At 50.0% G+C, this 22984-nt stretch overlaps 1 long non-coding RNA gene across 1 annotated transcript in view; it reads left to right on the top strand.

Moving 5' to 3' along the window:
* The window catches only part of LOC144792585 (uncharacterized), a 105555-nt gene that overhangs the window by 51114 nt on the left and 31457 nt on the right, over positions 1-22984 (top strand). Inside the window, exon 2 of the long non-coding RNA XR_013602584.1 lies at positions 15689-15821. This is a non-coding gene — a long non-coding RNA (uncharacterized LOC144792585). The remainder of the gene's footprint in view (positions 1-15688; positions 15822-22984) is intronic.

The following is a 22984-nucleotide window of genomic DNA, read 5'->3' as shown; positions in this document are numbered from 1 at the left end:
TTTGGATGACAGACAGTTACTGAACTTATTATTTGAATGCAGCGCTTCCACTAATTGAACATTTTTCCAAGTGCTGATAATTTCATTTATTTTGATATCCCAATTGTCAAATGCTAATTATCGGCGCTCCAACGACTGTTGAGCATACACATGCTCTATTGCTCATTCTTTTTTTTTTTTGTTGAAAACTTTTTATTAATTTTAAAACAAGAAAACAAAAGAACAATACAAAACAAGGCAGTACATTAACACGTGTCATCACGTGGCCCGTGGGGGGGGGGTATATAGAGGAATCAAGCAGTAATGCAATCAATAATTGGGGGGGGGAGAGGGGGGGAAAGGAGACCAAAATATATACAAAACAACTATAGTCCTGCGGAGGAAACGTCAGGTTGGGAGGAAGACAAATCAGCATCAAATTCCGACATTGGGGGAGTACATATATCTCCACGGTATGCGTTCCATTGGGTCCACACTTTCCCCCACTTGCCTGGTTTGCCACGGGAAACATACACAGTTTTTTCTCGAAACATGCACCAATCCATGTTATGTGTCCACCCCAGAAGTGTCGGAGGCTTCTGAGCGCCCCACAATTGGGCAATATCACGCTTGGCAACCATGTTGCCCAAGGTCGCCCAGCGGAGCTGCGCTTGATTGTAGTCATTCGGCTCCCAGACATTCAACAAGCATCTTCGCGCTTCAGGCATTAATCGCACTTCCGTGACCTCACTCATTACTTCATGCACGCGGTTCCAATAACGTATCACAGCAGGGCATTCCCAGATAATATGAAGGAACGTAGCCACCATACCGCATCCGCGCCTGCACAATCCATCCATCGAAAATCCCATTCGAACCAGACGTGGGCCAGTCACATACACCCTATGCAAAATTTTTAGTTGGACGAACCGAAGACGTGCCGGGATAGCCACTTCCTTCGGGGAAGAAATCGCGGACTGCCAGTCCTCATCATCGAGTTCTAGACCATCTCTGGTCCACAACCCTCGAAGACTATCTAGTAGATCAGTCCTGGTATTGATCAACTTTTTATAAATTAGCGAGATCGTGCTATCAGGAACGTGACCATCCAGAATCCGATCCTCGAGCGGGGATGCCTCCGGCACGTCCGAGCCTAGTGGAAAAACAGACAAGACCGCATGCCGGACTTGCGCATATCTGAAGAATTCCTTATCATTCAGCCCATACTCAACTTTCAATTCCTCAAACGTCTTGACCCTGCCCTTGATCCATACGTCATCTACCCTACTGATCCCGATCATGTCCCACCGATCAAATCCCTTCGACTGCCAAAGGGAGCCCAGTTTATCCGAAGCATATAGTGGGGTAGCCCGGGTCGGCCTGTCGGCCCATCCCGTGGCCGCCGTAGCTCTACGCCACACCTGCACTGCTGTTTCGGTGGGGCCCGTAAGAGTTTCGCCAGCTGATTTCGCATATAGAGCCCTATTGTAGTCCCCACCGGGTAGCAACCATCTGTCCATCGCAAAAGCCGGGTTTAGTGGGGGAGTGTAGGTGCCATGGTTGATGGCCCCCAATTGAGAGTCCCAGTAATAGCGACGAATGTCCGGGAGAGCGATGCCGCCATCGTACCAAGGGAGTGTAAGCTTCGAGAGGGCGATGCGAGGACGGCCCCCCCATAACAATTGCCGCTGTAGACTCTCAATCTCACGAAAATATTCCGCTGGCACAACATCAAGCGTGTTTTGAAGTGCATAAAGGAATCGGGGGAGCGACATCATCTTAAACAACGCAGCTCGTTCCAAGGGAGAAAGGGGTAGTCTGCTCCAAGTCCCGACATCCGCCCGAAGGCGTCTGAGAGGGGGCAGCAGATTGCGCTCATACCGAAGTGTGGGGTCCAAGGTGACAAAGATTCACAGATATTTGAAACCATCTAGTACCACCGGAATAGGACAATCACGGGGCAGGAGAGGAGTATCACCGGAGAGAACATAAACGCAAGATTTAGACCAATTTATAACTAAGCCGGAATTCTTACGGAAAGAAGTCAAAACGTCGAAAAGGACGATTAACGACTTTCGGGGCGATGTGAGGTACAAAAGGATATCATCTGCATACAGAGATACACGGTCTTCAAATTCCGGAGACCATCGAATGCCCTTCATGGATGGTTCCCATCGCAGCCAAGCCGCCAGTGGCTCTAAAGCAAGGGCAAACAAGAGTGGGGACAGAGGACAGCCCTGGCGCGTACCTCTACCGAGAGCAAAGGAGGCCGAGACACGTCCATTCACCACTACCTGGGCTAAGGGATCAGCATAAAGCAATCGAACCCAACGGATAAAGGTGGGCCCAAACCCGAATTTGGAAAGGACCGCCCAAAGATAGGGCCATTCAATCGTGTCAAACGCCATGGTGGCGTCCAAAGACGCTAAGATGGCCGACTCTCTCAATGTCCCCGCTCGCGCGAGGACTCCATGCAAGCGCCGAAGATTAAGTGCCGTATTGCGATGTGGTATAAATCCGGACTGGTCTGGATGAACCAGATCGCTTATAACAGTCACCAGACGATTAGCAAGAACTTTGGCCAGGATCTTGGGTTCAGCATTTATTAGGGAAATAGGCCTGTATGATTCGCAGCGGTCACGTGGCTTACCCTCTTTATGAATAACCACTATGGAAGCCAATCTCTGGTCAGGAGGAAGAAACCCTTCTGCCAGTGATTCCAAAAACATAGATCGCATATATGGTGCCAGCACATCCGGACGGAGCTTGTAGAGTTCTATAGGGAGTCCATTAGGGCCCGAGGCCTTCCCGGAGCGGATCGAACGGATAGCGGTCGCAACTTCATCCGCCGTGGGCGGAGCTTCCAGCAGGTCCCTCTCTGAATCAGACAAGCATGGTAGCGAGATATCGCGTAAAAGCATGTGGGAGTCCTGCTCCGGTCTACGGATTTACAGCTCTGAATGAATGAATGAATGAATAGGTGTCTTATAATGCGCAAAACTTAACCCAGAAGGGCATCAAGGCGCAGGCAACAGACAGACATAGAACAACATAAGGGGGATACCTTAGAGCTTAATAAGCCAGGGAGAAGAGCCAGGTCTTCAAAAGTTTACGGAAAATCCCTAATGAGGGTTGGCTGGAAAGTTCAGATGGAAACGAGTTCCATAATTTGGGAGCCAAGATGGAAAATGCTCTTCCTCCCCATCTCACCTTTTTAAATCTAGGAACGATGAGCAGATTTCTGGAGGCCGAGCGAAGGGATCTGTTGGGGATATAAGGGCTAACAAGGGATCTGATCCCTTCGGATCCTGATCCAAAGACCGCCCTATGGGCCAGGCAGAGAATTTGAAAAGAGATCCTGGCCTGAATTGGTAGCCAATGGAGATCTTTCCTAGCCCTGGTATCAGATGTACGCCTAGGCAGGTCAAGAACCATCCTGGCAGCGGCATTTTGGACTACCTGGAGGCGCTGAAGAGATTTCTTGTTAATGCCTCCATATAGCGCATTACAGTAATCGAGCCTGGAGGAGACCAGGGCGACCGTTGCCTTTTTGCGCGCATCAGGTGACAGATATGGGGCAATCTTTTTTAGTGTCCGAATGATAGTGCAGCAAGTGGCCACTGTTCTGTTGACCTGGCGGTCAAATGAAAGGGCAGGATCTATGAGGAAGGCCCAGATTCCTGGCCGAATGAGTAGGCTGGGGACAGTCCCCTAGGGAGGCCGGCCACCAGTCCCCTGTCCACAGCTCTTGGCTCCCTCCAAAGACCAAGACTTCCGTCTTTTCTCCATTCAGCTTAAGATGGTTACGTATCATCCAGTGCGATACTGCCTCCATGCAAGCTCGAAATTTGAGGGCAGAGTCATTTATCGGCAGGGTGGTGGAGACGATAATTTGAGTATCGTCAGCATACGACAGCACCTGGTACCCAAAAGATCTTACAATCTTAGCAAGTGGGGTCACGTAGATGTTGAACAGTACAGGGCTCAAAGCAGAGCCCTGTGGGACCCCACATTGCACCGCCTGGGACGGGGACAAAAATGTTCCCAATTTTACTCTCTGCCTTCTCTGATGAAGGAAAGAGGAGAGGAGATTCAAGGCACTGCCCTCCACCCCTATCCCCTTTAGCCTGTCGACCAGGATTGAAGGGGACAGGGTATCAAACTGTGCCGTCAGGTCCAACAGAACCAACAACGTGGTCTGTTCTCTGTCAACCTCTGATCTGATATTATTAAGCATCACTGTGAGGGCGGACTCAGTGCTATGAGCAGCACGAAACCCATGTTGGGAGACATCCAACAGGTTCTCACTCTCCAGATAAGAAGCCAAGTAGCGATTGAGATGGGCCTCTAGCATTTTGGCAGGGGCAGGAAGTAAGGAGGTGGGTCGAATTTTTTTTAAGACTTCCGGGTTCAGGGAGGCCTTTTTTAGAAGAGGTTTCACAACTGCGGTTTTCCAAGCTACGGGAAAACTCCCTTTCGGAGATGGCCATATACATGACCTCCAGCAGAGGGGGAAGGATAACCTCTCTACATGCCTTAAGCGTTTTTAAAGGGCAGGGGTCCAGGGGAGAACAGGACTTAGTAGCGTCTAAGAGACAGTTTAGCTCTTCCAATGACAACCTAGGAAAGTTTGTCAAACGGGAGCAGGGTCCTGCTTCGGAGACCACAGCCATGGCTCTGATGGGATTATTGTGGGATCTACCAATAGAGCTGCCATCAGCACCCAGCAGGTTGCAGTGTTCCAAAGCTGCCCACACCCTTTGGTTTTGCAAGGAGATCTCAAACTCATGGCCTCGAGGATTTCAGGGGATGATTGGAGGACAAACAACTTTCAGAGGTTGCTGCAAACTTCATTCAACATGCCAGGGCCTCTGGTACTATCAAGAGACGGCACTGTGCAGAGAGACGATGGGCAGCTCGTTGGTGTGTAGACACCTGGATCCCATAGGGGCCAAGTTAACGCATGTCCTGAATTTTCTGGCGGAATTATCCAAGTCAGACCTGGCTATTGCACAGTGAACTCTTTCAAATTGAGTATCTCTGCAGGCTATTTTTTCATTAATGGCGTATCATTGGGAAACCATCCTTAGATAAGTTAATTAATCAAAGGGATACTGTTGTGAGGTGCATGGAATGTGGCTATGGAATGCTCTCGGAGGGGAGTTCTTGGGGTAGAATGCTGGCACGGGGATTCGGGAGTTGGTAATGAGCAAACCTGCTGATATTTTCTAAATCAACCCCTTCTTTCTTAATTGCTCTATTCTGAAGAATAACGGTCAGAGTTTTGGATGACAGACAGTTACTGAACTTATTATTTGAATGCAGCGCTTCCACTAATTGAACATTTTTCCAAGTGCTGATAATTTCATTTATTTTGATATCCCAATTGTCAAATGCTAATTATCGGCGCTCCAACGACTGTTGAGCATACACATGCTCTATTGCTCATTCTTTTTTTTTTTTGTTGAAAACTTTTTATTAATTTTAAAACAAGAAAACAAAAGAACAATACAAAACAAGGCAGTACATTAACACGTGTCATCACGTGGCCCGTGGGGGGGGGGTTATATAGAGGAATCAAGCAGTAATGCAATCAATAATTGGGGGGGGGAGAGGGGGGGAAAGGAGACCAAAATATATACAAAACAACTATAGTCCTGCGGAGGAAACGTCAGGTTGGGAGGAAGACAAATCAGCATCAAATTCCGACATTGGGGGAGTACATATATCTCCACGGTATGCGTTCCATTGGGTCCACACTTTCCCCCACTTGCCTGGTTTGCCACGGGAAACATACACAGTTTTTTCTCGAAACATGCACCAATCCATGTTATGTGTCCACCCCAGAAGTGTCGGAGGCTTCTGAGCGCCCCACAATTGGGCAATATCACGCTTGGCAACCATGTTGCCCAAGGTCGCCCAGCGGAGCTGCGCTTGATTGTAGTCATTCGGCTCCCAGACATTCAACAAGCATCTTCGCGCTTCAGGCATTAATCGCACTTCCGTGACCTCACTCATTACTTCATGCACGCGGTTCCAATAACGTATCACAGCAGGGCATTCCCAGATAATATGAAGGAACGTAGCCACCATACCGCATCCGCGCCTGCACAATCCATCCATCGAAAATCCCATTCGAACCAGACGTGGGCCAGTCACATACACCCTATGCAAAATTTTTAGTTGGACGAACCGAAGACGTGCCGGGATAGCCACTTCCTTCGGGGAAGAAATCGCGGACTGCCAGTCCTCATCATCGAGTTCTAGACCATCTCTGGTCCACAACCCTCGAAGACTATCTAGTAGATCAGTCCTGGTATTGATCAACTTTTTATAAATTAGCGAGATCGTGCTATCAGGAACGTGACCATCCAGAATCCGATCCTCGAGCGGGGATGCCTCCGGCACGTCCGAGCCTAGTGGAAAAACAGACAAGACCGCATGCCGGACTTGCGCATATCTGAAGAATTCCTTATCATTCAGCCCATACTCAACTTTCAATTCCTCAAACGTCTTGACCCTGCCCTTGATCCATACGTCATCTACCCTACTGATCCCGATCATGTCCCACCGATCAAATCCCTTCGACTGCCAAAGGGAGCCCAGTTTATCCGAAGCATATAGTGGGGTAGCCCGGGTCGGCCTGTCGGCCCATCCCGTGGCCGCCGTAGCTCTACGCCACACCTGCACTGCTGTTTCGGTGGGGCCCGTAAGAGTTTCGCCAGCTGATTTCGCATATAGAGCCCTATTGTAGTCCCCACCGGGTAGCAACCATCTGTCCATCGCAAAAGCCGGGTTTAGTGGGGGAGTGTAGGTGCCATGGTTGATGGCCCCCAATTGAGAGTCCCAGTAATAGCGACGAATGTCCGGGAGAGCGATGCCGCCATCGTACCAAGGGAGTGTAAGCTTCGAGAGGGCGATGCGAGGACGGCCCCCCCATAACAATTGCCGCTGTAGACTCTCAATCTCACGAAAATATTCCGCTGGCACAACATCAAGCGTGTTTTGAAGTGCATAAAGGAATCGGGGGAGCGACATCATCTTAAACAACGCAGCTCGTTCCAAGGGAGAAAGGGGTAGTCTGCTCCAAGTCCCGACATCCGCCCGAAGGCGTCTGAGAGGGGGCAGCAGATTGCGCTCATACCGAAGTGTGGGGTCCAAGGTGACAAAGATTCACAGATATTTGAAACCATCTAGTACCACCGGAATAGGACAATCACGGGGCAGGAGAGGAGTATCACCGGAGAGAACATAAACGCAAGATTTAGACCAATTTATAACTAAGCCGGAATTCTTACGGAAAGAAGTCAAAACGTCGAAAAGGACGATTAACGACTTTCGGGGCGATGTGAGGTACAAAAGGATATCATCTGCATACAGAGATACACGGTCTTCAAATTCCGGAGACCATCGAATGCCCTTCATGGATGGTTCCCATCGCAGCCAAGCCGCCAGTGGCTCTAAAGCAAGGGCAAACAAGAGTGGGGACAGAGGACAGCCCTGGCGCGTACCTCTACCGAGAGCAAAGGAGGCCGAGACACGTCCATTCACCACTACCTGGGCTAAGGGATCAGCATAAAGCAATCGAACCCAACGGATAAAGGTGGGCCCAAACCCGAATTTGGAAAGGACCGCCCAAAGATAGGGCCATTCAATCGTGTCAAACGCCATGGTGGCGTCCAAAGACGCTAAGATGGCCGACTCTCTCAATGTCCCCGCTCGCGCGAGGACTCCATGCAAGCGCCGAAGATTAAGTGCCGTATTGCGATGTGGTATAAATCCGGACTGGTCTGGATGAACCAGATCGCTTATAACAGTCACCAGACGATTAGCAAGAACTTTGGCCAGGATCTTGGGTTCAGCATTTATTAGGGAAATAGGCCTGTATGATTCGCAGCGGTCACGTGGCTTACCCTCTTTATGAATAACCACTATGGAAGCCAATCTCTGGTCAGGAGGAAGAAACCCTTCTGCCAGTGATTCCAAAAACATAGATCGCATATATGGTGCCAGCACATCCGGACGGAGCTTGTAGAGTTCTATAGGGAGTCCATTAGGGCCCGAGGCCTTCCCGGAGCGGATCGAACGGATAGCGGTCGCAACTTCATCCGCCGTGGGCGGAGCTTCCAGCAGGTCCCTCTCTGAATCAGACAAGCATGGTAGCGAGATATCGCGTAAAAGCATGTGGGAGTCCTGCTCCGGTCTATCGGACACAGGGGAGTACACTACCCGAAAATAATCGGCGAACTTCTCAACCTTCCCAGCAGGGTCCGTGATACTTTCACCATTTGCGTCAACTATAACAGGAACCACTCGACTCGCGCATTCTCTCCTATCCAACCAAGCAAGCAACTTCCCAGCCTTATCTCCCACATCATACAGACGTCCCTGCTGTTCACGACTCATCTCCTTCGCTGCATCAGTCACCAGAGCTCTGTACTCATGTTGTTTTAGGTCCAACAGATGAAGCCTCTCAGGGGAGACCCCAGCATCAAACTCTCCCTCAAGAACGGTAATTTCAGTCTCAAGACGAACAACCTCCTCTCGTCGACATCTCTTAACATTGCCAATCGACGAAAGGGCCTGCCCCCGAATTACAGTTTTGTACGCCTCCCACAAGGAGACAGAAGAGGATACTGACCCCACATTTTCGGCAAAGTATTGATCAATTGTCCTAAGTAGTTCCGCTCTAATCTTAGGATCACGGAGGTACCATGGGTTGATCGGGGCCACTCGACCCTCCGATCCCCCATGTGCGTTCACAACCAACCACAGTGGGGAATGATCCGAAATACCCCTGGCAAGATGTTTCACCTCCCCTATACGGGAAGCCTGGGAGGAGGGCATCAAAACATAATCCAATCTCGAAAGGCTGCCGTGGGCCCCAGAGTGAAAGGTATACTGTTGTTGCCCAGGATGATGTAAGCGCCAACAATCGGTCAGCCCCAGCGCCTCCATGAAGTCCCCAAGCCAGGATTGGAACTTAGCGAGAACTCGGGGAGGGTAACGATCACACATTCCAGATACTACTGAATTAAAGTCTCACCCGACTACAAGCAAACCCTCGGGGACTCCCAGAATCACTCTTCCCAGATCTGCATAGGTCGTAGTTTGAAGACCTGGGGGTATGTAAACAGAAAATAATGTAACCACCCTACCCTCCCAACGCCCCACAATGGCGGCGTACCGCCCTCTATCATCAAGTATAATGTCGTCAACAGCGAGGGGGAGGGAGGTCCGGATTAGAATGCCCACCCCTCTGGAGCCAGAAGTGAAACCTGAGTGTGCAATGAGACGATAGCCACGCCTATTCATGGCGTGGCACGTATTACCCAGCAAGTGCGTCTCCTGAAGCAAAACCACATCAGGGGACAAGCGTCTCAGTAACTGCAAGACCACTTCCCGCTTAATTCTGTCTCCCAGACCATTTATGTTCCAACACAGTATCCGTAGTCCCCTACCCCCCATCCCAGATTCCACCCCAAGTCCCCCCCCACACCAGCCGCGACACCACAACACAGAAGATCATCAGCATTATGCCTTGAAAAAAACAAAGAAACACATCCCTGAACTTCTCAACCCCCAGAACAACATCATACCCCCCACCCCGCACCCCTGCGTTAGACTCAAAAGCCACCCCAACTCGCAGCCAGCCTGTCGCCCTAACATACAACTAATCTACGAAAAGAACCCCAGAGGAGGAAGGCTCACCCGCCCCTCACCCACACCCCAGTAAGACAATGGAGTAGCAATCATTATCAGTATAGCATCGAACCACTGCCGAAAGTCAAAACGTTGGTCCGGGAGCCGATGTCGCTCCCTATTCCTGCTCCGTCGGGCCGCCCTCCGCTCCACCGGAAGGTTCCGATTGTTCAAATCGCCCTCGTCCCGTAGGCAGCGAGTCCAACCAGTCATTAGCCGCTTCAGGATGGTCAAAGAAAAATGTTCTATCGTTGTGGACGATACGCAATTGAGCCGGGAAAAGCATGGCATATTTCATGTCCCTGTCTCTCAGTCTCTTCTTCACTCCTTGAAATCCCAGCCGCTGCTTCTGGACTTGTTGGGTGAAGTCCGGGTAAAAGCTGACCGCAGCGTTCTCATATTCCGTGGGGCCCGATGTGCGGGAAGCCTGCAGTATCACGAAAGTTGAAAATCCGCGCAATGATGGGGCGCGGAGAGGCACCCAGCTTGGGCGGGCCACCCGGGACACGGTGGGCCCGTTCTACTGCAAAAAACTTGCTCAGGCCCTTGGGTGCTAAATGATTTAGGACAAGGTCCTCCACCAGTAGGTCCACAGCTGACGATTCCGTCTTCTCCGGGACACCGACCAGTCGGACGTTGTTCCGTCGTGCTCGGCCCTCGAAATCGTCCAAGCGACGGGAGAGATAGTCACGGGCGGATCTCAGATTACCGACCTCCGTCTGCAGGTCAGAGACGTCGGTGATAAGACTAGTAGTCTTCAGGTCGAGAGACTTGACCTTTTCGTTGGTTTTTGCAAGATCCGCCCTGATCAGATTGACATCTATGGCAACAGTGTCCAGCTTGTGGGTTAGGGCCTCATACTGTTGTCCCATCGCGGCCTTCATCCCAGCAATGGCGCACATGACGTCTTTCAACGACGGGTCATCACCCAGCAGGGATTCGTCCTCAATGCCGGCCGGGGGTTTAGCCATTCCGCTCGGAGAGCTCTTAGTAAGGGTATATCGGTCCATGACGTTGGATTGGACAGAACCTCCTCGAGCTGCCGGTCTGGTCTTGCGCCTCTCTGCTTCAGGCTTGGTGGCCATCTTAGGTCGTGTGCCCCGGAGGGTATTCTGAGACCTAGTGAAAATGGCTACACTCGATGTGCCCGCAGAAGCTCAGAGAATAAAGTGAGGACCAGTCGCTAGGCAAAGAACAAGAAAGTCCGGATCTCCGAGCGATGTTGCGAATAGTTGAGTGGAGCAAGCAGCCAGGGCGACCAAGGCAAGGTCAATGACGTAGGCTCGTCAGAATCGAAACTGAAAGTAGAAGACCGGGCAAGGGAGGTTAGCGCAGGCCGTTGTTATTCAATTACTACCCGGCTGGCAGAGTAGGCAAGCCCGGGGCAGTGCCATGGAGCAGGCCGCAAATATTCAAAAATCCATATATTCGGTTCCCGGAGACCAAATCGAAATTCGCAAACGGATAAGTGATCAGCAGGTTCTCGACCACAAAAAGCCCATCGTCCAAATCAGGATTAGTTGCAGGATTGTCGATGGAGGTGGCGAAGGTCCGGGAGCTCTGAGCTCACGCGACCATCTTGGGTGCGCGCTAAGCTCCTCCCCCCTCTATTGCTAATTCTTGTTATGTCATTTGCGCTCCAGAAGGTTCAGCAACTACCTCCAAATGTGCAATCTATAGACCATGGAAATAGGGCAGAGCGAAACAGAACAAGCCTATCGCCCCATGAAAATGATGTTCAACAACGTTTTGGTGTCATTGCTTATGGTTGGGAAGAGCAGCACATTACTCAATAAAAGATATGCTGTTGTGAGTGGTTGGGGCCTGTATTACATGGCTATAGGCATACAGATTCGTTCTTATTACAGACTCACCTGTGGAGTTTTGGGTTAAGCAGATGACGTAACATCCAGCATCATGTTGTGTGTTTGTCTGGTACAGTGACAGGCACATCTTTCTCAATGGAAATAGATTTCATGCAATTGTAAGTTACATATACTTTGTTCATTTTATTATTGTATTCCTACTAACATTTTGTTTGCAGGTATTATAGAGAGACTGTGGTGACTTGTATCATGCGTATTAGACAAATATTTCTAATAAGGCTGTTCAGTCAATCACAGATCCTGCCATTTGTTTTTTGTTATACCATTTTATTTGGGTTTTAAGTGGAGAGAAGCATTACACATGTACACAAATCAGAAGTGTAGACATAACAAGCCAGTTACTTGTCTGACATTGAAACAACATTGCATGCAATGAGCAAGAATCGAGTACATGAATGTCCATGGAGCACGTTAGGGGGGTGAACCGCTCCCACGAGAGGTGCAACTACTGATGTGTGCCCAAAGGAATAATTTTAGAGGAAAAACTAGATGCTAACATAGGGCACCAAACCAGGGCTTGTGGCTGGGGAAGGAAGGAAGGGAGGGAGGGAAAGCCGAGTGTGTAGTTGTGTACAGTGGGTGGTTGGCGCTGCAAGCTGAGCCAGGGGGGAGCACCTGGTGAGTCTGCTGGGGTGCTCCGGCTGCAGTGACGTTTGCGCACAGTGTTGGGGAGTCTCAGGAAGGCAGGATGTCTGCGGTCTCCGGGTGGGGGGCGCCCGGAAAGACGCTGCAGGGGTGCCTTGCAACTGCGGCGGCACAGTGTCATGATCAACAGTTTTGCGGAAGCGCAGGAGTAGCGTGGCCCATTCAGGGGAGATGGTGCGGGGATGGACCCTGTGCACCTATCAAAGCGCATCTTCTTCCACAGCGCCCCACTTATGTACACCCCTTACCCAGGCCACCAGGGGGGTCCCTCAGGTGCACGCCAGTGCATTGTGATGCCTCGCTTGGCCAGCAGAAGGGCTAGCGCCACGAAACACTATTGGACCTTGTAATGTTTTTGTCGTTTGAATATTCCCAATGAGCAGGCTTCCCACGAAGATATCTCGGGGAGCTCCGTGACTTCTTGCAGTGTGATGTGTATAATGTTCCAGTAGTGCTGCAGGACAAGCCCAGAACATATGAAGGAAGGTTATGTTAGGGGTCTGGCAGCGGGCGCAGGCAAACTGTGACTCTTGGTATTTACACTGAAGCTGAGCTGGCATCAGGTATGCCCGGTGCAATATATAGAAATGTATATTTTTTAAGCTGGAGTTCCGGAACACCTTCTTCGGGAATTCGAGCGAGTGGGACAGGGTTCAGTTCCCAGATGGCCTTGCATATCCAGGTGATAAGATGACGGCCATGGCCCATGGTTAATATTGTGTGGAGCACTGGATGGGTCGCAGGCTCCCTCTGAGCCGGGACCCAGAGGCATCGCCAGTCGAGCGTGATTCGCCTATGGAGCAGGAACTGTTTCGGAGGGAGCCCCCCCTCCTCCACCGGCTGGTCAAAGGGGAGTAGCTGGCCCTCTTAGAATAAGGAAGCCATCTCCAGAAGCGAGTGGTCTGTCCAGATCTGTAGATCCTGGGTACTGTCATAACCCCCGCCCCGGGGCAGGCCGGCTAGCGGTAGCAGTGGGTTGTATAGTGGGGGCTCCTCAAGACCGATAGTGAATGAGGAGCATACAGGCCTTTGCTATAGTTACTTGTATGGAATAGGTCGAGACTGGCGGGTCTCCCGGTAGGAACAGATGGCGGATTGCCGAAAGTGGCAAAGGTCCACTGTCAGAGCAGGCCTCCCCAGGTACCGCCACGCTATCCAGCGAGATAGCCCCTGGAGCTGCGCCACCAGGAAGTATGCTTCAAATGATGGGGCTCCCAGGCCCTCCTGATTCACCGGCAGCTGCAGCTTGACTAAAGTGACTCGCTCTCGCCCATTCCTCCAGATAAGGGGGCAAAGCAGTGTATTTAGCTCTCTGAAGAAGGAGCGAAGAGGGATGACCAGAGATTGGCAAAATAGTAGAGAAGGTAGGGAAGGATGATGATTTTTGCCAATGCAAATTTCCTTATAGAAGCCAGGGGAGGAGTTTACCAGAAGCCCACGTATGCCTGCCAAGGTTCTGCGGTGGTTACCCTCATAGAAACCCTGAGGAGTATGGTACAGGTGGACTCCCAGATAGTGCGGCGCCTGCTCATGCCAAGCGAGGCTGGAGTCACAACGCGCACCTCCCACGGGGGAGCTGAGGACTGAGAGGAAAGACCGATGAATTCAGCCCGGCTGCATCGGGGAAGTTCAACAACATGGCCCAGAATGGTCAGAGGTTGGCTGCAATGTCCCACAGATAAAGAAGTAGGTCGTCTGCATACAAGAACACACTGTGAGTCCCCCCCGTTAGGGGTATGCCCCACCCTCTTCCCTCCCCATAGACGCGCCGCCTGGGGTTCCATCGGTAGGGCGAAGAGCAGAGGGGAGAGCAGGCACCCTTGACGCGCGCTCCCAAGTCACAGGGAAGGGAGCCGAAATGTGACAACCGTGGCATACCTGCGAGATGGGCTTTGAATACAGTAGCTTTGTGTGCGCTACGAGTCTGGGTCTGGGATGAAGCACTGTGAACAGGTAAGGCCAGGACAGGGTATCGAACGCCTTCTCCAAATCCAGGATCAGGCACGCAGCACAGGGGAAAAGACCCTTCACCCTATCTTGAACATGGAACAGACGGCAGATGTTTAGGGATGTGCTCCTACCAGGTACAAAGCCAATTTGGTCAGAGCCCATGAGAGTAGGAAGTACCTGGGTGTAGCAGTCTGCCAATATTTTGCCAAGGATCTTGCAGTCCCCCGTCAGGAGGGCAATGGGTCTATAGGAGGCCAGTTGGTTGGAATCTCTGTCTGGTTTTGGAAACGTGACTAGAATGGACTCATGGAGCGAATGGAGGAGCTTGCCGCTCATAGCACCGCTTTGTACATTTCCACCAGTTGGGGTATCTAGCAGGTTGGAAAAAGTCTTATAGTATTCCAACGGCAGGCCTTCCATCCCCAGGTTTTTACCCATGGCCTGGTCTAGGATCCCCTGTTTCATATCAGCCGATGTGTTCTCTGCATCCATTGATGCCTTCATCTGAGAGCGACTCCGGGGCTGTTCGATGGCACTCACCTACTCCCCAGATTGTTTCAACTTGACGACGATAGGTCCCCCAGACCCTCTGGAAACTAGCAGCGTGACAATAATGACAGAACACTTCACTGTCACTCTGAAAGCTCACGGGGGAAAAAGGGGATGGGACGAGAAGAGAAACAAGAAAAAATGAAGATTCCAGATGTCTTCGTTTGGGACACGATGTTTTCTGGACTTGTCAGTGGGCTGGGACAGGAATTCTTCAGGAAGTACTGGGATACCTTGAACCTTCCACCGTTATTGGAGAAGGGAAGCTTGTATTCAAGACTAGGTTCCTAATTACATAAAAGAATAAACAACATATACATGTAGTTGTCTTGTCTAACATAAATCATCATCAATTGTGAACAAAAACCTTCTATTCTTCCTTACCTAACAACTCTTAGGTTGCACATGAAATACTGACAGTTATTCACAGATACAAAGATACCTCTTATCTTTGATGGGTAATCTGAAATAAACAATTCAATAGTTACTGTCCAATTACAGAAAATATAAATGATCTTTGTGGATAATTGTGCATCTTACATAACACTAATACCTGAGTTCGGTAATCAGAATTCGCTAAATGGGGCTCTGCGATTTTCTTTTGTGGTTTCTCAGCATTAATAACATCAAAAGGGGAAAATAAATAAATAAGGAATAACAAACAATAGTAATGTCTTCTCAAAATGTTTGTGGAAGTCTTTGATTATATAAAGTTCTTGATCCTTCGTTTCTGGATGCCTTTATTGCAGGAAATAACGGTTAAACATCACCATAATGTTAAACTGACTTTGTAGACTCCCAAATTATTTTAAGGCTTGAATTGTCACTTCTTAAATGTCAATAGGAGATATTATTCACCAATTGCGCAATGCGAGAAGGTGTATCAAGATTTAACTCATCGCGATTTTGCAGTAGTCGAATTACCTCAGTTCACCTTTTGTGTTGCTCGTCCTTTCTATGGAATGCGGTGAATCGAGGAATCGGATCAAGGAAGCTGAAGAGGACAACCGGAAACTGAAGTGGGAATCTCGACTGCGGAGGAACTCAGAGAGAAAATCCCCCAGACACCGAAGAGGAAGAGAACCGGAAACTGGATGGAGCTGGAGACAGGTAAGTGAGCGGGGAAGCGAGGCAAAGCGATGTGCTCTGATGGGAGCGGTTTAAATACCCTCTCTAGTTGCAGTTGCTGTTTATTTGAATACACGTTGCTCACATGCATATGCCACTTGTCAGTTAACACCTGTGGGATTAATTTACATTTTACGATGCACATGATTTCTGCAGCTACTTGTACTTACTTCAGTAAATTAAAATACACGTGTCTGTTATTTGTCCATTAACGTGCACATGCAATATTTAGATTTAATTGAGGGTTCTATACTTACACATGAATGAAAGATCACGATACAATAATAGATTCTCTGGCAGGACCGGAGGCTTCTGATTATGCTTTCTCATTTCTTTACTGCACCAACAGCAGCCAATGAAAAGTAAAACTACAATGATAAAAACAAAATTTCCCATGAGGCTTTGAACCACGCCTCCAATATTACAGCCAATCACAGTAGTAACAAACATATAAAGTATCGAGACACTAATCTGGCCTCCTCTTTCTTTGCTGCTCCGCAGCCCAGATAAGTTCTCTTTACTTTATATGTTTGTTCTGCTGTGTGGCAGGCCTCATGTTGTAGATATCGCCTCTGGTGCGCTTGGTTGCTTATTTTATTGAACCCGTGTATGTGCACTGTTATTTTCACCTGCTATGTGCTGCTTTTGCCACTCTTGCGACTCTTAAGTCATTGCCGCTTTCGGCTTCTGTCCCCTTTAGACTCCGGATCGGGTTGCTCTGACCCGTTTCGTGTTACAGTGATTAGTTTCGGAGCGCGTGTTGCGCCCATAGGCCCTCGCTCTCTCCCTGTATCGCTGCTTGGTGTGCGGCCGCTTGACTTGCCGTCCGCGATTTGGAGGGATTTGCCCCCCCCGCGGGGAAGGAGGCGCACGTCGGAGCCCGGCCGAGGCCCGGCGTGCGTCTTCGGGTCCCGCGCACGCCTGTGTGCCTGCGCAGCCCGCCGATAGTGCCATCAAGACGCTCTACCCCCGGCTGAAAGGGGGATCACGCAGTTGGCCAGGAGCCGAGAGGCCGTTTTTCACAGTAAAAAAGCAAGGTTTTTCTCTCCTTTCACGATCGGAGCTCATGGACATTAACCCCTAGCTTCCCAGTGACTGAGGAAGAGGGGCAATTTTTGGAGACCCTTTTTCCAACTGGATAAGGGTTATTTCCCTCCATTAGTCCTAGAGTGGGACTTTGTACGCCTGTTTTCTCTTGGTAATTCCGGCTCCTGCGCCTGGCACTTCCCCTGCTCGACGCCCTTGCCTGGGCTGGCAATTGTGCTTCCCTCTGGGGATTGGAGTGGAATTTGCTCAAAATCCTTGTGAATATGGCAGATACAGAGTACTGCGAAGAGGAGGGTACTGCGTGCGACTACCAGGGCAATGATGAATATTACGAGGAGTCCATGGAAGATCTTATTGACAAAAAGCTGGACGCTAAGCTAGATAAGGCCCTTTCCTCGGCCCTGCTCCCACTAGCCAAGAAATTGGAATTTTTGGTCCCTGGTAAGCCGATTGCTCGTCCTGGCCAAGATCACTCCCGTCCCCCCCTTCCTAAGAAGGTAGCCCTTGACCCATCCTGGCCACATGCCCAGTCCTATGATAAACTTTGTAAATCCAAGGAGTCTTCCTCCGGTGACAAGGCCTTACCGTCCCCCCCCCCATCCCCCCCAAAGGATACCACTACTGACACTGATACTGATACGGATTCTTCAGACGCTGCTCCTCGCAAGCGCACCAAGAAATGTAAGCATGCTTCCCCTCCCGTCACCCCTTCACCCTTCTCCTTTGACCCATCGGATACAGTGCACCCTAGGTACTCTGATTGGCTCCCCCCCCCCGGCTGTAGCGGAATACCTGGAAACCCATCTCCGCAAAGGCTTTGACAAAGAGGTGAGAGCCCGCCTTAAGTCCGAGTGTCCCCGTCCCGATTTGGCCCACAACGTTGCCGTCACACCCGATATTGACACTTCCATGACTACTTTTCTTAAGAAATATAAGAAAGACCCTAAAAAAGGGATTGATCGCGCTCTCAGGGCGTGCCAAGATAAGGTCCTTGACCTTTCCGGGCCATTAGCCAAAATCCTGGAACTGGCCCTTCAAGCTCAGGAGACAGGAGATGCCATTCACCCTGAAGTCCAAGCTGGTTGGGCGCAACGCGCCATTTGCATGCTGGGGAACGCCAACTGCGCTTTAGCTTCTGAAAGGCGGAAGTCAGTATTGCTCCTGATTGACCCTCAGTTGGTAGAGTTGGCTTCATCAGAGCCGGGTCCTTTGGCGGAAGGACAGTTGTTTGGGGACAACTTTGTGAAAGACATTGCGAAATTTTTAATACCTTTGCGTCCCTTGATAAATCTCAAACCTCCTTGAAGAGGGTGTTACATCAGGTCTCTAATAGGGCCGGGCGTGGTAGAGGACGCTCGACCGGCCGCTATTCAAATACCAGTCCACAAAGGGGCTACGCTCCTAGGCGGGGCAGAGGATACACACAAGAACCGGACCAGGCCGGTTTCTACTCATCAAGATCCCGTGGCTTCAGAGGTCGCTATAATCGAGGTGTCAACAGAGGTTACAAGAACTTCGACAACCAGTCCTCTGGTAAGTCAGGTGTGCTTAGCTCCGTTAGGGGGCAGGTTGCGTCACTTTGTGGTGAATTGGACGAGCCTCACTTCAGATGTGTGGGTCCTCCGGACCGTCCAGGGTTACCAGATAGAGATGTTGGAATGTCCCTTTCAGGCCTCTCCCCCTCCCCCTCTCCTTTTTTCCCTTCTAGAACAGAGTTTTATCGACTCAGAACTAGAAGAGTTGTTGGCCAAGGAGGCTATTGCTGTGGGACCCTTCATCCCCGGAGGCTTCTGCAGCAACGTCTTCCTAGTACAGAAGAAAGGAGGCGGTCAACGCTTAGTGTTAAATTTGAGAGACTTCAATCCCTATGTCACGTATCGCCACTTCAAGATGGAGGGTATCCATCTTTTACGAGACCTTCTGTTGGAAAACGACTGGATGGTCCGTTTGGATCTAAAAGATGCCTATCTGACAGTCCCCATCTGCCCCTCTCATCAAATGTTCTTGCAATTCCCTTGGAAGGGGCAGTGGTACCGGTACAGGGTGCTCCCCTTTGGTCTGTCCTCAGCCCCTTGGGTGTTCACCAAGCTTCTCAAACCGGTGATCTCTCGCCTTCGAGAGATGGGAGTGCGTCTCATTGTCTACCTAGACGACATGCTTATTCTAGCTCAAGATCGGCCCCTTCTCCTCACAGAGTGGACGACGTCTCTGCTACAGAATCTGGGGTTCGTTATCAATGCCAAGAAGTCGGACATGATACCGAACTAGCAGATGGAATTCCTAGGTTTCCTGATAGACTCCGTAACAGCTCAACTCCTCCTTCCTCTTCACAAGATCAGGTCCATCAAGAGGGAAATAACATCCACTTTATCCAAGGAGATGATTTCCTTGCGTGTTCTGGCGAGGATTGTGGGCCTTCTGGCTTCCTCGAGTCAGGACATTTTCCCAGGTCCCCTGCATTACAGAGCCCTGCAGAGACTGAAAATCTTTTATTTACAGAGGAAGTTTCATTACGACCATCTCATTCCTCTTTCCCTCGAAGCCCGAGAGGAGCTTCAGTGGTGGCTGGCGCACATGTCAGCCTGGAATGGCCGAGCCATCTTCGGCGCAGCCCCGGATGTGGTAGTCGAGTCGGACGCCAGTCAGTGGGGCTGGGGCGCTCGCTGTGGAGATTTTACCACAGGAGGTCAGTGGTCAGCCGACGAACTCACATTACACATAAATTGTCTGGAGTTGTTGGCAGGGTCATTTGCCATCAGGTCTGTCTCACCGCTAAAGAGCAATTGTTGTATCCTCCTTCGAATGGACAATGTCTCAGCGGTGAGATACATCAATCGATTAGGGGGGACAAAGTCTCGAATGCTGGTGCACAGCACGAAGGAATTTTGGCACTTTTGTCTGGATCGCAAGATCTCTGTAGTGGCGGAATACCTTCCGGGGAAATTCAATCAGCTGGCGGATTGGAATTCCCGGTTTCTTCGGGACTTCAGCGACTGGAGACTTCACCCATCGCTGTTTGGTCAGATCATGACTATGCGAGGCCCCTGCCAGATAGACCTGTTTGCCTCTCGCCTCAATGCCCGGCTTCCCCTGTTTTACAGTTGGAGACCGGATCCGATGGCAATGGGAACGGACGCGTTCCTACACCATTGGGGGCTACGGAGGAATTATGCCTTTCCCCCGTTTGCTCTGATCCCGAGAGTGGCGGCCTTTGTGCGCCGGCAAAGGGCGACAATAGTGTTGGTGACCCCGTTTTGGTCGACTCAGTCGTGGTTTCCCACACTGTTGGAGTTATCTGTGGATCTTCCATTCCGGCTCCCAGTTTTCCCGACGCTTCTGCAGGATCCAGTGGGAGCTTGCCACCCCTTAATCCTGCAGAATCAGTTGACTTTGATGGTGTGGACGCTCTCCGGAGACATGAATGCCTTGCAGGCCTTTCACAGGAGGCCTCCAGCTTTATGCAGCAGGCGTGGGCTCCTTCCACCCGGAAACGATACTCTGCATCTTGGAAGAAATGGGTGGGTTGGTGCCTTCCAAAACAGGTGGATCCCGTGGGATCAAATGTAACTGATGTTCTGAATTTTCTTTCTGAATGTGCAGCCTCAGGCCTGGCCTACAGGTCGGTTAATAATTTCAGATCTGCTATTTCAGCTGGACACGATCACATCGATGGTAAGCCTGTGGGGATGCATCCCTTGGTTTGTAAGTTACTTAAAGGAGTGCGTGTTGCCAACCCTCCTCGAACAAGGTATTCCACACTGTGGGATGTTACAAAAGTTCTTCATCTGTTTGAAACCTGGCCAGATAATGGTGATTTGTCCTTAAAACAGCTTTCTGCCAAGCTTACTATGCTATTGTGTGAAAACAAAAATGGGGTTGGCTCTAATCAGCAAGGCTGAGCCTATACAACAAAGAACAAGAGAAGTGCCGGTACTGATAACATTTATTCAATGATAGAACTCACCATCCACACCAAGAAAATTAATTCGAGATAGGGAATTGCTACTTAGTCGCAATTTTATTTTATAGAAATTCAACAGTTATTACAAAGTGTATCTGTTCATAAAAGAGAAGCATTACAGAAATTAGAACAATAAGGGACACATCAGATCACATTCATTGGAAACCTCATACATTCCAAAACTGCTATCATGTCACAGTCAACAAAACATTCACCACATTCATATCTGACTCAAACAAACCAAATACTGCCGCTACAGGGAGAAGAAAATATACACTGGATCTGCACAAATTATACAATAGTTCAGTACACTTGTTTGAAAATATTACATTCCTGTCTATTTATGAATTATTTGCCATTCAATAGAAATTAATACACTGAGAGGTAATGTACATAAAATGGTAGGGAGCCTGGGAGTAGTAATGACTCCTGGGTACTCAAGCAGACCAGTAAGAAAGTGGCCTACGCGTTTCAAATCCCCTTTTATTCATCAGGGATTCTCATCAGGGCCTCAGACACACCCAATAGCTTAAATGTAGTTTCTAAGGGGGTCCAAACGGGATAGGCTTCTCTAGGATGACAGAGCCACTAAGTGGCTAGGGTTAAACGGAGATGACTCAGGGTTTAAGCTGTGCGGAAAACCAATCACGGACCTAAAGGGTTGACTCCAACCGCCGGATTTGCAAAATGGTATCAAATAGGCGTGAAGGACGAGAGTAATCTTCGTAGCCTTCAAAGAGGAAATGGGCGCATTCCCACTCGATTGTAAATCGTTCGTGCTACGAAGTAGCGCTTCAAAGCGGTAAAACGTCGCTCATCTTAATAGTAGAGGGGGCAGCGTCAGCACATACCCGCTGGTCTAGCGTGTACGGAGGGATTGTATCCAACGCTGTCTCTCTTCTGTCTGCAAACTGTCAGCGTCTGACTTCGCGCTAATCTCTCACGCTGCGTGAGAGATTAGCGCGAAGTCAGACGCTGACAGTTTGCAGACAGAAGAGAGACAGCGTTGGATACAATCCCTCCGTACACGCTAGACCAGCGGGTATGTGCTGACGCTGCCCCCTCTACTATTAAGATGAGCGACGTTTTACCGCTTTGAAGCGCTACTTCGTAGCACGAACGATTTACAATCGAGTGGGAATGCGCCCATTTCCTCTTTGAAGGCTACGAAGATTACTCTCGTCCTTCACGCCTATTTGATACCATTTTGCAAATCCGGCGGTTGGAGTCAACCCTTCTGATAGATACATCTGCCGTGTGGATTCCTCACCGTGTGAATACCCCTTGCGTCAGCAACATTCGGAAATTCTTTTTTCGTAGCCTCGCGCCGACGTGGACTCCTGACGTCATAGAGACACGACCTCGCTCGCGACTCCGCTGACGTCACCGACGCCTATAATAGGCCCACGCCGGCGTGATGACATCAGTTCCCTTTTTTCCGCGTCGTCGACGCTAACGGTTTCGGGATACTCTGTAGCCTTAGTACATTGTTACTTTGTTTCTTCGTTTTCTCCAATTCTCAGATATTGTCATGTCGACAAAGAAGACCGGTTTTAAGCCTTGCAGAGAATGCGGGAAGATGATGTCCGTTACGGACCCTCATCAAGACTGTATCTGGTGTTTAAGCTCGGATCATGACGTCGATGATTGTTCATCTTGTCAAAAGATGAATCCGAAGGCTCTTCGTGAGAGGGAATCTAAACTTCTTGTTGCCAAACTTAAAGCAAGTAAGGTTAAAAGATCCTCAAAGCATCCGAAGAAGTCGAGGTCGAGATCCAGGTCAAGGTCTCGAGAGGCGTCGGCCTCGAAGTCATCATCCGGTCATGCTTCCGGTTCCCGCAAGAAGCATAAGAAGAGGAGACACGGATCACGTCATCATTCCAGATCAAAGTCTCCCAAAAGGATGAAGTCGAAAGTGATTCCTCCTCATGAGTCGGTAGGTGAGGCTTCACCTTCGGAGTCGGTGGTCCATTCTCCGACTCCAGTTCCAGATCCGACGCCGACTCCGTCTCCGTCTCCGGCTCCATCTCCGGCTCCATCTCCGGCTCCATCTCCGGCTCCGGAAGACACCGATGGAGTTCCTGTTGAGGAAGGGGCTTCGAATCCTGTTGAGGAAACAGATTCTAATGTACCTCGA

Source organism: Lissotriton helveticus, chromosome 11, assembly GCF_964261635.1.
Source record: "Lissotriton helveticus chromosome 11, aLisHel1.1, whole genome shotgun sequence".
Taxonomy (NCBI): domain Eukaryota; kingdom Metazoa; phylum Chordata; class Amphibia; order Caudata; family Salamandridae; genus Lissotriton; species Lissotriton helveticus.
This window is presented reverse-complemented; position numbering and strand designations above follow the sequence as displayed.